This window comes from Sycon ciliatum, chromosome 7 (genome assembly GCF_964019385.1).
Source record: "Sycon ciliatum chromosome 7, ocSycCili1.1, whole genome shotgun sequence".
Taxonomy (NCBI): domain Eukaryota; kingdom Metazoa; phylum Porifera; class Calcarea; order Leucosolenida; family Sycettidae; genus Sycon; species Sycon ciliatum.
In genome coordinates this window covers 28509749-28524808 of record NC_088649.1, presented here as the reverse complement: position 1 = coordinate 28524808, position 15060 = coordinate 28509749, and the positions used below count along the sequence as shown (strand labels likewise).

Sequence of the window (15060 nt, the reverse complement as noted above, 5' to 3'; positions counted from 1 at the left end):
ACAGAACTACGCAAAAAACCTCTTTTCCGATACATGCCAACCATGACTTACAGGGTTTGTAATTCGGTTGTGGCTTTCAACAGCCCGTCAGGTAGGTCAACCAGTTGATTATACCTCAAATTTCTGGGAGAACAAAGTAGAATTTGGATAAGATGTACATTGTACGTCAAGTGTGTGGGTTACAGTGAAATCTGCGTCTCACCCACCGGTGTAGATGAGAGAGAGAGAGAGGGAGAGAGAGAGAGAGAATGATAGAGAGAGGGAGAATGAGAGGGAGAGAGAGAGAAACATAGGGAAATGAGAAAATTAAGGAGATATATCCGGTTGATTTGAGGTTGCACTGTCGGGCTAATATAGGATTACAAGTACATTGATTTGTAACTAGTTGGATGAACATAATTATTGCCACACGCAGAGCCTTCCAGCTCTTACGACAGGCAGCTGTTGGCCAGAGCGAATGGAGATCTCCCAGAGTCAGGAGTCTACCCTGCCCGGCTTTCTGCAGATCTTGATGCAGCATGCTGGGAAGAGGGACGCGTGGCCGGCCAAGCCATCTGGTGCTGTTAGTTTGCGAAACAGATTTCCATTGCCGATACTGCGAGGGTTGATGGTGGCAGCCGCAAGATGTGAACAAATAGACGCCACCTGGCACGGCGTACGAAGATGCTGATCTCCGCCATTTGGCACCTCTGGTACATTGCTTCATTGGAGATGCGCTGCGGCCATTTGATTCCAAGGAGAGAACGCAACTGACGTCGTTGGAAGGCATCCAACTTTTGGAAAGCATATTGCGTGAGGCCACAAGTGCCACAGTTGTATGCGAGAACGGGTAGGACGAACGCCGACTACAGTCAGAGGCGCAGGCGCTCACTCACAGCAGATCTCCGTTTCAAGAGGTTAAACATCGAAGTGAAGGCCGCTGAAGCAAGCTGCTTCATTCGTGCTACGTCAACCTCGTCGCCAAGAAGAGATCCTATTTTTTTTCGGACCATTCTCCACTCCTCACCAATACTTTCGTTGCTTCTGGGCACCTAAGGTTCCGTTTTAATTGGGTTGGCAGTCAGTGACCCTATCAATATCAACTGGAAATGTAATATCATCAAACATCCAAATACTAGGGACCTTTCGCACCCCGCGTACGGCTACGAAACGAATGCTGATTCGTCACCTGGGTTCGAGGATTCGTCAGAGTCCCTGCCTCTTCATTCGTGGCACGCTCCGAATCCATCAGGTACACATTTATTTGGATAGGTACACATGTTTTGCAAGGTACACATTTTTCCCTTGATTCCATGATCCATGCACGTGTGCGTGTAAAAACCCGTACGCCAAGCTACCGGCGCCCGCGGCCGTATTCGTAGTTGCCATGCACATTTGCATGACGACTTGCGAAACCTGAAATCTGTTTTCAACGAAACGATTACGAGCCGAATCAAACTTTCGTTTCGCATTCGTTTCGTAGCAAATGCGAAAGGTCCCTACTATCTTATATCACCCGAATACCATAATATCATTATGATTATCAACTCCCTCAGTATTCAAACTGTAGCAATAGAATCACACCATCTATCACAATAGCAACATGCAATAACTATCATAACGTATGGCATTCGATATCCATACTTATCTTGTTTTCTTTTTTCCGTCTTGCATGTTGCTTTCTGCCTTAACATCAGCATCTTCCATATTAATTTTGATATCTGCTTACCACCACTCATTCTTTGACTACTGTGATAAAGACATTTACGAGTGAAAGATGAACGTGGTGTCGCGACTCATAGCAAATGTATGATTTCCGTTCGACGTAGTGTCCGGATACCATCGATGTTTTATTTACAGGTTGACAGATATTAAGGTGGCTCATACCCAATTAAATTAAATAAAAAATCACGATTCGCGTGAGACTTGGCTGGAAGCCGGGCTTTCCGCATCCGTAGGAACGCCACCACCCTTCAAGGATCAAGGCGCAGATGCAGCCCCTAAAGCGGTGGGAGGTGAGTAGATCGGCTCACCAGCAAGTGATCAAAGACCGAAAATCCCATTCACTGCATCCATGATTTCCTCGTGCTAGGCCACGAGTTCCCATTAACTGTGGGTCGCAGCACGGCTGGAAAAAATCCTTTCGCTTCCAAGCAGGACTTGAACCTGGTACCCTATGTTTCTCATTCATGATCTTAGACCAGCTCACTATGCCTGCATACCCAAACGAAACATAAAAACGACCTGATCGATTTTGTTAAAAATTGCACTGCTCTACTACCAGAATATTGTCAGTTCCGAAAAATAGGAAAGATTGAAACATATCTTCATAGTTAAAACCTGATTTGACATTTCTGGTATGTTGGAGTATGTTGCACAAACACATATCCCAGCATTTGGCTTCTACTGTATCTGAGTGCAGTCAAGCCAAGCCGAATAGGGTGGCTGGGATTTCTTCTCAGGGTTCTTGGCTGCCCATACTAACAATCTCATTTGGCTCCGAAAAGCAAATATCTGTACTTCGCCGGGTTTTTTCCGAAAGTGGCCAGATTTCTTCAAGAAGTACAGCCAGCTATGTGGTTCATACACTAAACATTAGATATTCGATATTGAATCAATGTGAAGGACCTAGGAGCACGGTTTGCTGAATCCAATATTGGCTGACGTGTGTGGTGGACAAAAAGCATTATAGTCAAACATACTGGCCGTATAGATTTCATTCAAATGTTGCAAAGGTATTTAAAAATAGTAATGGGAAGAGTTTACCGAGTTATGGCCACTGCAGCTACCAGAAGCATACTTTGTCAAGTACTACCAACACGGAGTTCCACCTGGAAAAGTCTTCCACGAGCGGCGTCAGATTCGGGTCATAAAGGGTGGTCAGGATAAATGAGATCAATCAACGAGATGCAAAATCCCCAAATCGCATTTGCCACATCTCCAAAGAACATAACTACGACAAAAATGCCTTTTTACGGTACATGCACAACATGACTTACAGGTTTTGTAATTTGGTTGTGGCTTTGAACAGCCCGGCAGGTAGGTGGACAAGTTGATTACGGTACAAATCTCTGGGGACAACAAAGTAGAATTTTGATAGGATGTATATCACTTCCTGGAAGAATATCTTATTACTCTATTTTGTCGTACTAGTTTGTAGGTGGAGTGTGTGGGTTACAGTGAGGGCTTTTACCCACCCGCCTGTGGAGATTCACACCAAGTTTGAGCTAAGAAGTCTGAAGAAAATGTTGGACGCTGAATTCGTGGGGAATGGATGTGTTAGTGTCTCTACAGCGTGCAAAGTAAATATACATCTATGGAGGTGCACGGCTGGATGTGGCTGCCATTGGAGTCTGGTAGGTTTGAGCAAACATTCTTCGATGCTCGGGTGTATAACCCTTATGCTCGTTCAAACCGAAACCCCGCCTCCCTGGTGTCCGTCTATGCCAGACACGAGAAGGAGAAGTGTTGCAGCTACGAAGCACGAGTTTTGCACATCGATCATGCGTCTTTTGTCCCCATCGTCCTCAGTTGCACTGGCGGGCAAAGCAAAGCAGCGAAGGCTCTCTACCGCAGGGTTGCGTCCATGGTATCGGAGAAGATAGGAGAGTCTTTCTCGTCGGTGATTGCCTTTCTTCGAGTGAGGTTGGGCTTTGCCCTTGTCCGAGCAGCTGCCGTGGCCATTCGTGGTCATCGACGTCCAGCCTCTTCCTCTGCCGTTGATCAGAACCGTTGTACTTGCACTTCCTGTCAAATATCCGTCTTTTCTTTTTCTCTATTTATTTTCTTTACCAGGCGTGGGCCATTCCCTGGACTATCAAAATGGGTGCCTTATTATTTTATCTGTTTCTGTTATAATGACAGTCCATTGCAGATTACAATTTTTTTTACATCTATGCTGTGATAGGTGATTTCAAGTAGTGCTTTGAGCCGAATTCTGACTTTGGGGCTCATAATATGGCCGAATTTGGACATTCTCTCAGCCGATAAATCGGGTCGATTTGGGAAATGCCTAGCTGGTGCTCATGGCCAATGACACTACCATGCTCGCTGCGAGTTCTGGGGCTGGTCAAGGGGAAATTGCGTAGTGGCAAACAGAGAGCAGATGCGGAGGACCAGGCAAGCAGTGCAGCTGGTACGGGTAGGCAAGCGAAGCAACAGTAGAGCGGATGGCCAGCCTGGTTAGGTGTCTACCAGGACCGAAAGCATCCGGTGCGCAGCTCTGAACATTGTTCAGACGCTGGAGGTGACTCTGCACAGCTCCCATCCACACAAGAGGCGCATACTCCATGACTGGTCGTACGAACGCCTTATATACGGTCCACCTGCCGGCGCAGGTGAGGATGTGGGCGGCTCTGTTCAGGACCCCAAGCCGTTGGCGTGCATGGGAGGCTGCGGAGCGTAGGTAGTTTGTAAATTTTATTATTTAAGGGGTCAGCCTACCCCTAAATTCCATAAGGCATTCAATTGACCGTAACTTTGGTGACTCTCCATGGATTTGAGTGAAAGTTTGACCACACACTTCTTCCACTATGCTGGCTCTCTGGACATGATTTAAAAGTTCTTGAGCCTCGCTGACAGGCTTTCCAGGCCGGAAAAACTCAAAATTCCAGCATAGTGCCTCGGTGTGCGCGACACCCAGGAGCCAAAAGAATGCATTTACAATTTGTTCTCATTTTCGTGCCCATTCTGTCCGTGCGCGGGATCCAAACCTAAAACAAGTCTACAAGCAGCCATGGGTGGTGGGGTAGGGCCCCTCAAAGTGGCCCTTGAATCTGTGACAACGGAACGAGTTTGCATTCTCTCACAGACCCCCACAGACCCAAGTCAATTTTTGATTTTTTTAGGTTTAGCACGTGCTACGAGGTTGCACCTTTGATACAACATCCAGTGCTGGGACGTCCACAGCAAGCCATTTCCACAGCGCTGCACACCAAATCCAGGATACCCTCAAAAATCGGCAAAGACTACCACTCGCGTTCCACTACTGCCTAGTACTGAATTCTACCTGACTTCTTGACACGACTCAAACTTGCCAAAGTCACTAAATCAACGTCAACCACAATATTCAAGCCACATATCTGCAACGTCACGAGGGTGCTGGCAAAGGTCCTGCTGCACGTACAGCCCAATACGTGGCTAATAAACGTGATTTTTGGACTTGGAGCAAAATTCTGCACACTTTCGCGTGTTTCCATGAAAGGACAAGTTTCACACGGTCTGCTCATATTCAAATACAGTGCTGCCAAAAAATGACTGTGTGCAAAAAAATCTTTTTCCTTGCAAGGGCACATTTTTTCGGCCATAAATCCTGAACGGCTGGTCAGATCGAGACAAAATTTTCAGAGATTTTGCAGCTATTCATGCTCTTTCAACTGACGTAGCACTCGATATGAATTTACAAATTCGATTTTTCACCGAATTTTCGGGTGGTCTGCCACCTTAAAATTAATGATCTCCCAAAGGCATAGCCTATCTGGGGGATCAGGTGATCGCTAAAGGTCAACTTGGTGTCCATCTTCACACCAAGGAGGGTGATGCTGGTTGTCTCGTGTACCAGTGTGCCACCAAACAGAAGTGCAGGGAGATCTAAGCCGGCGCGTCTGAGGGTGACTGTCATGGCCTGGGATTTGGTCGGGTCAAAAATCACTTTCCATGTATGGCCTCTGAGGGTGCCTGTCATGGCCTTGGATATGGTCGGTTGAAAAATAACTTTCCTTGTTTGGCCCCACTGGTGCAGTCTGTCAATGCCCAGCCTCCTGCAGCCAATACAGTTCCTTTTCACAGTGCTACCCGGCAGAGCGATACGCAATCGCAGCAGCCATTCGTTTTCCTCCAACTCATTCTTGACACAGATGTCCTCGAACAGGTGGAGATAACGCTACAGTGGCTGCCTTCCGTCGTATGTCGATACTTTCATCAAAGGCTCACGCCCACCGCTGTGACAGGGAGCCTCCGCTGTACCTCCCATCAACCTCACACGCGCAGTGTCACCCATTCCATCAACTTATCGCCTTCAAATACATACCGAATTCCGTTGGCGAAAAAGTTGGCTTCCAAATAACCTAGTTCCTGTTCCATGCTCGCTTCGTATCCTGGAGTGGTCTCCAAATGTTGTGAACCCTCTGTGATTCTCTAAATTGTCAGGATCGAACGACCACACTGCACGAGGACAACTATTAACTCTTGAGAGAATATTTCACTTCGATCAACAGCAACTAACGCTAAAACCACCAGGTAGTTATAGCGTGAAAATGACAGCAAACACATACAACATACAACTATAGCGCACACAGCAAATCACACATAGCGCATGTAGCGTATACCACGTCGTACACATCAGCGGTACGGCGAAGTCAAGATACAACTGCATTGAAACGAACACAATGCCACAAGCGAGAAGGCCTGTCACACTTGAGAAATTGTGGTTTCATAACAATAAGAGTTGCCATGACTTTCGGGATTATGCACAGCAACAAGAGTACATAACCCCCAAGAGTGTGCAACTGCCTGCACAACCACTATGCTGTGCTGCGACGGCAGAACTTCACATCACGTGACATGGTTCAAAAGGTTATGCTGGCAAACAGTGCAAAGTGACGACAAGAGAGTTCCCAAAGTACCCAAAGCTGGGCTGCGTACAACCCTGTATCTATCATGCACAGAGTGCAAATAATGTGTACGGGTTCATCACGTGATGTGAAGTTCTGCTGTCGCAGACCCCATAGCTGGAATTGCACACTCTTGGGGGTTATGTACTCTTGACAGCAAGGGTACGGGCCTGTAATTCTTAAGGCTTGAGCGGGAAGATTGCTTGTGGATTTAAACCATGTTGGCCGCCTTCCACATCCTAGGTCGGACTCCAGACCGGAAGCACTGATCTCTGTCTCCATTCTGCCTGTACAATGTCCTTCATTACTTTTAAAATTGTTTCTCCACCCAGCTTCGCGAAATCCCTTCTGGCACTCTCTTCAAATCCCAGATATCCCTGCTGTTGCAGAACTCTGTATGCTCGTGTAGCGACCACCCTGCCGATACACGTATTCACTACTCCCTGCTCACCCAATTTTTCATCACTCTTCCTCCTCTCTCACACCATTATCGCTTATTGGTCACTGGGTACCGTGAGAATAAAGTTTTGACAACAACCACGTTATGAATTTGCAGTTGAAAGCCCTATTTGAATAAGGTGACGAGCTGTCTTTGATGATGCTGTGCGGTCCATGTACCCCATCTTTTTCGTAGCTACGGTAATAAGGCTGCGTTTACACAAAGACAAAATGAAACGAAACGAAACGTAACGAAAACGGGCTGGCCTCGAATCGTTTTCAAATCTTTTACACGAGAACGGAAAATCGTTTTGAACCGTTTACACTAAAACGGAAAACGGGCGATCAGGCTAGAGTTAGCAGGTGCTGGTTTGGCGCAAGGGCGGGAAGTAACACGTTAGTTGGAGTTGGTACGTGCTGGTGGTCGCAAGGAATGGGTGTTTCCCGCTAGTTATATTCTGGCAAAGAATGGTTTCCATGACCGCGCTCCGTTTCCAATCATTTTCACTGTTTTCACCGTTTACACAAGAATGAAAACGTTTTGAAAACTTTGAAGTGCTTTGCATTTCGTTCCGTTTAGGTATTGTTTTGTGGTCGTTGTCGTGTAAACGATAGTAGTAAACGCAACGATATCATTCCGGTTGGCGTATTTCGTTGTCGTGTAAACGCAAATCGTTTTCAATCGTGTAAACGCAGCCTTAAGCATCATTACCGCATAGTGAGGACTCTTGATTGCCATTTAGAGTGAGATTCATTTTGAAAATTGACTTACATATCCGTAACGATCTTGTTATTCTGAAATGCTGAGCCACTGAGATACGTCAAATTGTTAGAGCGCAAAGAACTAGATGCAATAAAGCACAGAATAAAGCTGTATTTTATACACAAAATAAAGGACCAAGGAACTACACGTTATGCTATACAGTCCATTAACACCACCAGTTACTAAACAATCAGCTCGTGCGATAATAGCGCACGACACTGACCAACGGTACAGACGTTTCACGGCTGTTATGCATGCATAATCCAGCGACATTATGTACCGTATGACATTTCCCCGTCACCCAGTGATCCATGATGCGGTCTTACACGACCTTGCTGCCTTTTTCAAATCTCTGGAAATATTCGGCAAGGTTTAGCCTATGTTTCTGTCGATTCCAGCCGTTTTCCACGCTGGATTCGCGAAGTCTCGGCGAATTCACCTTACTGCCTTCAAGCTGCGCAAGCAGATATTTTTATCGTCAAACTGCGCAATGCGAAAGTGAAGTTACGATCTTTTTCATTTCGTTCCCTCTCGGCGTGCCGGCCATTGGCGTTTATCAGAATTGGCTCACATTTGAGGCTTCCTCCTAAGGAGTGCAGAATTTTTGGCAGCCTTCACGCCAATTTTGATTGAAACGTTTGTCCTTTTCCTACGTCGTAGTTATATTTTCATTGCCTCCCAGATTATCGTTTTCGTGCCCAAGTCGATTTGCGTGGCATACTTGGACGTTAGTTGCAAGTGTTTGCTGATATATGCAGAACGAGTGGAGGTGTGTTCTCCTGCCTCAATGTCTAACGAAGACCCCGGTTTCGTTCGCCATAGGAGGAATCCGTGCATGCTTCGTTCTGGATGTCAGCAAGTACAAATCAGACATGCATCCAATGAACATTTTTTGAAATCCATGCTTTCGAAATGTACGTAGAAGCAGGACATTGTGTACAGATTTTAAATGTTAGACAGATAGGCATGGGTTTTTTGTATTACTAGTTTTACTGCAGACTTAGGCCTCGCACAATGTAGTCTGTCGGTGATCCTGCTGAAAAGCACACACTTGCATGCGTGAAGACCATACGGAAATACTTTTAAAAGTAATTGAACAACAACAAACGGCAACTATGATGCACCTCTCAACTTGTGGAGTTGGAAATCTAGCTCCAGCACCGCAGAGCTCTCAGCAGTATGCAGCGTGAGCAAGGCGTGTATGGTCGAAGTGAAAATACTTCCGTGACTCTTCAGCCACGTCTGGCTCTTGACACGTAGTCCTGAGAAATTTCTCGCGAAACAGGTTTTTCGTCCACTGACATTACTTTCCCTTTGCTGTAATCTCTGTGTGAAACTTACGAACGGGACGAAAATGACATGCATTTTTGTATCTTGCACAATTGTATCTTGCACTGCATCAGCACTAAGCACAGCATGGCACTCAGGACACCGCCGCAGCCGCTGGTGATGGCCGTACCCGGTTTTACCACTCTCGGCGTTCATGATAATTACATGTAAGGCCACACTTTGTTTTTTCTATGTTTCTCGTCATCGCCCACGTAGGTTTTCAGAAATTTGGGAAGAAAAAAAAAGTTCATACTATATACATGTATGTGCGCTGCACATGCTGCAGCAACCAGATGCGTCAATCAAAATCGTAAACGTTTGCAACACAGCAGCAAAGGAGCGCTCCTCGTCCGTTCTCTGCGATGAAGGCTGTCATGACGAAGCTTTCAGTCGTTCACTGCCTGAGCATCGTGGTTCCCAGGAATACCGTAAGTCGGACGAGTTCCGTTGCAACTGGCGTCTGTGGAACAATGTCGTAGGCAGAAAATCCAAGCAATAGACGCATGGCAAGGAAAATATGAGCAGCATGGAGACAAGAGTTTGATAAGCGGACACAAGAACGTTGAAGTAACAAAACCAAAATTAATGACGAGTGGGAAACGTTTGTTGATGCGATAGCAGATAAATGTATGTTCTCTTCGCCATCTCGTAATCAAACTTTATGCTCTCATTGTTGCAGTTTGCCTGATATTCGTGGGCTGATGTGATAATGTAGTGCAATCATGTATGGGACTACATGTACATGATTGTACAATGTAGTCCTGTATACATGGTATGCGCAGTGTCTGGTATGAATCACGCATATACATGTACATTGAAAAATGTATACAATTTTCAGTAGAAAGTGTTCTTGTTTTTTCCTTGGCTTTTGTTTTTTTTCCGCCCGCCCGCGTACCTTTTGTTAAAATTTGCCGACGAGAAACATAGAAAAAACAAAGTGTGGCCTAACATGTTCAATATGCAAATGATTATGTAGAACACTAATAGGCTATCCTCGTACACTCCTCACTAGAGTCCCTCCTAAACTGCTTTCTTCTTTAGTGAGGACTACTGTACAAGCTGCATTATGCAGAGTATCTGTTGCTACCGGAGTGTGTAGCCAAAACAAACAGGTTATTATTCTGATGCGAATAAGATACACAGCATCACGCATCTTCATGACCGTGCCATTCCTATGGAGCTGGCTCATAGCTCGATGGCAATGCAGTTCACCTGCTGAATTGACAGAAATCCGGCTGTAAGCTGTCCTCAGGGGGAGAACATGTTCTAGAATAAGAGCAGTGGGGTTCCATCTGTTTACGTCATGATGGTAGTGAGTCAAGCAAATGTGCCCCCTTCTTGTTCCGAAGTTTCAAACACACCGAATTTCATGATGCACTACATTACTAGAATTTATCACACTGCATCGTCTTGAAAACAATTCCCGTGTTGACTCGAGGACATACTAACTTCAGTACTTCGCCGAAGGGAGGCTTCGAGGTCTTGGTAGACTTATTCTCCCCCAGCATGGCCTCATACGACCTCTCCAAAGCACGAATCCATTGCCCCAAAAACAGAAACTTTCTTCGATAAATTTGAAAAAATGTGAAGTAAGACTGCACGCGTCGGCACGCCGTGCGTACGCAAGCTATTGCGATGCGGGTTGCTACGGTACGCCGCCATATTGATAAATGTCGCACTCGGAACAGCCCTGGTTTCACAACTAACTGGCTAACAGCTCTAGCACATCTTGGATGTGCACTCCAACAGCCTTCTAACTTGGAAGGTTTTAAGAGAGCATGTCTGAGAATGCCAAAGTATGTGTGCAAGTGGATCTCTCCGATTTCGGTCAAAATTTGCAGATAGGTTCCCTTTGGGGTGTGGATTGATTGTGCAAAGCCCTTGAAAAAGTATCTGAAGGGAACCTTGAAATTTGCATACCCTCAAAAATGGCCGAAATATCACATTATTTATGGGTCTAGAAACGAGTCACGCCACAGCGTATCCGAACAAGCTATGAACTAAACTCCATCAAGCCAACATTGCCTCACCTTAGAAGAGTTCCTAGAGCAGTACCGCTTAGCCACGCCAGGATCCCAGAAGACGAGGTCCATCACCCCCTGACGCCACAAATGATCGTCTTGAAAATAGCCAATTTACAAGCGCTGGCTAAACAGCCAGCTACGTCCTCAATTGGCCAGAACTATACACTGGCAGATAGTAGAACACCTCTTCTAGCGCTGAGGACATGTCCCCCATCTTCCTTTTGGGGTTTTCTTGAAATAAACTTTTTTGAATTTTTCCACTCGACCATGCTGAAATACGGCCAAAGAGCACGCGATCTCACCGTGCATCTTGCAATAAAATCAAAAACTGCGTTCAGGACTTCAGTCACTTTTTGCATCAAAAGTCGCACAAAACATTATTGGTGTCGCAGAGAGAAGCTTGTCGTTTGGAGTGACAAGTGATCACCGCTGCTTTTCCTTGTCAGAGTCAACAATACACTTTGTTTTGCGGCCTTGGGAGTAGTGTTGAAATGGAAATTGCTGAGGAGACGGCGCGGAGGGGCGAGCTTTCCTGCGCAGGTATGACTTTGGCCGTATTTCAGCATGGTCGAGTGGAAAAATTCAAAAAAGTTTATTTCAAGAAAACCCCAAAAGGAAGATGGGGGACATGTCCTCATCGCTAGAAGAGGTGTTCTACTATCTGCCGGTGTATAGTTCTGGCCAATTGAGGACGTAGCTGGCTGTTTTGCCAGCGCTTGTAAATTGGCTATTTTCAAGACGATCATTTGTGGCGTCAGGGGGTGATGGACCTCGTCTTCTGGGATCCTGGCGTGGCTAAGCGGTACTGCTCCAGGAACTTTTCTAAGGTGAGGCAATGTTGGCTTGATGTAGTTTTGTTCACAGCTTGTTCGGAAATGCTGTGGCGTGACTCGTTTCTAGACCCATAAATGGCCCAACTTCTGCGAAAACCAGGCTTAGGGTGAAAATCATTTTTTTGAGAAAAATGATGTTTTGTAAAACGGTTGTGTCGCGTGCGTGGACGCTCGAGTGCAGTGAAGTGGAACCAAAGAGAATCTCGCTTGTTTGAAGAAGTAGCAGTCATGGCAGGAAGGGTTTCAGCAGTCAGGGAAGTCAAAGGGCTTCCGGTAGAATATTCCCTGCTACTCCTCTAGTCACAACGAAGAGTTTTTGAGCTGATCGAACGGATTCCATCTCCTTCACTCAGGGATGGCGAAATTTCTGCGCTAGCTGCTGCTTGCGGAAAATGGTGAAGAAATCGTCTCCAGTTAGAGTCGTGATGACGATAGCGAGGAGAACCTGGACGGCATCGACCCAGCCAATCGAAGTATGGAGATACTAGCTGTTTCTGGGCCTCACGCAAAGGGAACACGCGCAGCAGAGCTCATACGTTTGCAGCAAGTTCACGAGGAAAAAGGCTAGAAGCGCAGTGTGAAAACTGTTTTGAATTGAAGTCCTTGGCGATGAAGTGCTACTGAATGCCAGGCGAATGAGCGAGCAGATCGAGAGGCCTCCACTCGAGACTTTCCTCGCTGGACAGCTAGCTGCAAGGGATTGTACGGCGTGCCGAGATTTCACTTGCTGGTCAGCACCAAGCAGACACTGCAGCACGCCAGCACACTATCACTATGCGCATACTACGAACAGTGGAACAGTTTGAAAGGCTGTGTTCTTGCTTGTTTTTGAATAGTTGTACTAGATTCACCCTTCAAAAGGTGCCATCTCGACTGGAGTCGGGTTTCCTTGTGGTGTGTAGCGCCAGAGCATGCCAGTACATGTATGCAGCCCCAGAATGTGCTGAATGAGGAGCAAACAAAATTCATGCAGAACTGTGCATGGCCACTACAGCCTGGAGCACCAAGGGGCCACAACAAGCCTGCCCCCACATGCCTACCTTGTCATGTCACCTAAACAAAAATCATCCATGTCTCTTCCTTCACTCTGGTGGATCTCTCTTCATTTCTTTCCTGTGATAACAATTTTGTGTTTTTTTTGGATTTTTTAACACAATACCCTGGTGTGTTTGAGATACTTTTAATACCACTATGAGTCGAACCACACCTGTAATATTTTGTCTCCTGACCTCCCATGCCCAGTAGAACCTGAAAATGGGAAAAAGTCATTTTGTGAAATTTCACCCTAAGCCTGGTTTTCGCAGATTCTGGGCCAAATAATGTGATATTTCGGCCGTTTTTGAGGGGTATGCAAATTTAAGGTTCCCTTCAGAAACTTTTTCAAGGGCTTTGCACAATCGATCCACACCCCAAAGGGAACCTACCTGCAAATTTTGAGCGAAATCGGAGAGGTCCATTTGCACACATACTTTGGTATTCTCAGACATGCTCTCTTAAGTTATAGAAATAACATCAGAAGGGGAAGGTGAGCGCAAGCAAGACAAGCACGAGCTGAAAGTCTCCGCTGTGAAGGACGTTGGCGGATGTTCATGCATTGCGATGACGATACTGGCAAGACCAATGGACAATAAGGTCGAACAACGATTCGAGATGTCTCAGTACTCTGTCAGTTTTGTGCCTAGTTCTTGCACTTTCTGACTGTACACACTATGTAGAATCTAGTTACAGTGATGGAGAGTTCCTCTTAACTCGAATCCAAGTGACCTTTTCATTTCTACAGTTATTGTTGGTTCAGCATCCGACTTTAATATATTTTTTCTCTTACAGTTGTGACTTCTTTCACTTGTGATTTTTTCTCCTCCCCTCCCCATTACTTCCCATAACTATTATCACAAACCTTGCCATGCCGTGTATGTCGCTCACATGTATAAAAGGAGGCGCCATCGCCTGTTTGTGTAACTCTAAAGCAGGTTCTCCAACTCGGCAAATCAGTTGATCTATGCGACTTTGTGCCTTTGTATCACCTTGACGTTTGTATAGCAAAAGGCATGCAACAACGTTATTGAAAAGACTCTAATGTATTATCTGCAGCAAAACTTGTTTCATTTATTCAAAAGGATCAAAAGATTAACTCCATTATTGAATAGTGTTCAATGTGAAGACTAATATGGGCACAAGTGCTGAATATTTCTAATTGCTGCTTTGAATACGTAAGCTTTCAAACACCAGACCATGTAGAACTCACATATTGGCAATGTTTGGGCACGACATGACAACTCCGTTGCTACATGTACATGAACCACAGGCTTTGGAAGGTTCACTCCAAGCTAGCACCATACAAATCACAGCCACCGATAAGACCTGCGAATAATATCCAAAGGAAATGGCCAGACGCACAACCAGAACAGAACAGAAAACGTTACGGCTTCTGGTAGAAACTCAAAAATACAACACAGCAGTGTTATCAATTACCTAAACATAATATTTGTATACGTACACAAGGACGCTAAACATTCTCAGTTTGCGGACAAGATGAGAAAGTCAACGCTGAGGTGCAAAAATATAGGTAGAATCTGGATAAATCAAACCCCAGTATGCCAGGGCATTCCAATTATCCAACCCCCAGAACATATGCCCGTTTTGAGGTTCGAATTACCAGACTTTGCTATTCCCGTAGCTATGCAAAAGGTGTTACTTCAGTAACGTATTGCGCTAGCCAGGGTCCACACAGCTTTAATGCCATGTGTTTGTTTGTGCCGTCGCGTACGTCGGCATGCCTGGCGCTATCCCGTACCTGTCTCGTACCGTACCATCAGAGACAGCTGGCCACAATATTCAAATAGGGCTTTCAAATGCAAGATCATAACGTTCAGCAGCTTGGAAGAATGAGTACGTATGCGAAGTGTATCGGGGGGATGCATACGGTGCGATAGTGCGGGTTTGAATCCTAGGTTATGTCTTGAGTAAATTAGGAGAGATGAAAATTTATAACATCACTATGCTTTTTCGCCTTGGTCATCTAGGTGGTAGACGGTGTCGTATTACCTTCGAATGCAAAGAGAAAGTTATTTTATTTCGCTCAG

General features: G+C 45.7%; 1 long non-coding RNA gene across 1 annotated transcript; it reads right to left on the bottom strand.

Annotated features, from left to right (window-relative positions):
- Positions 1-2992: 2992 nt before the first annotated feature.
- On the bottom strand, positions 2993-14311 carry LOC135821469 (uncharacterized). Its single transcript, XR_010554364.1, has 3 exons — positions 14223-14311; positions 7801-7872; positions 2993-3050 (listed from the first exon to the last, which is right to left on the bottom strand). It is a non-coding gene; the product is annotated as an uncharacterized LOC135821469 (long non-coding RNA).
- Positions 14312-15060: the final 749 nt, after the last annotated feature.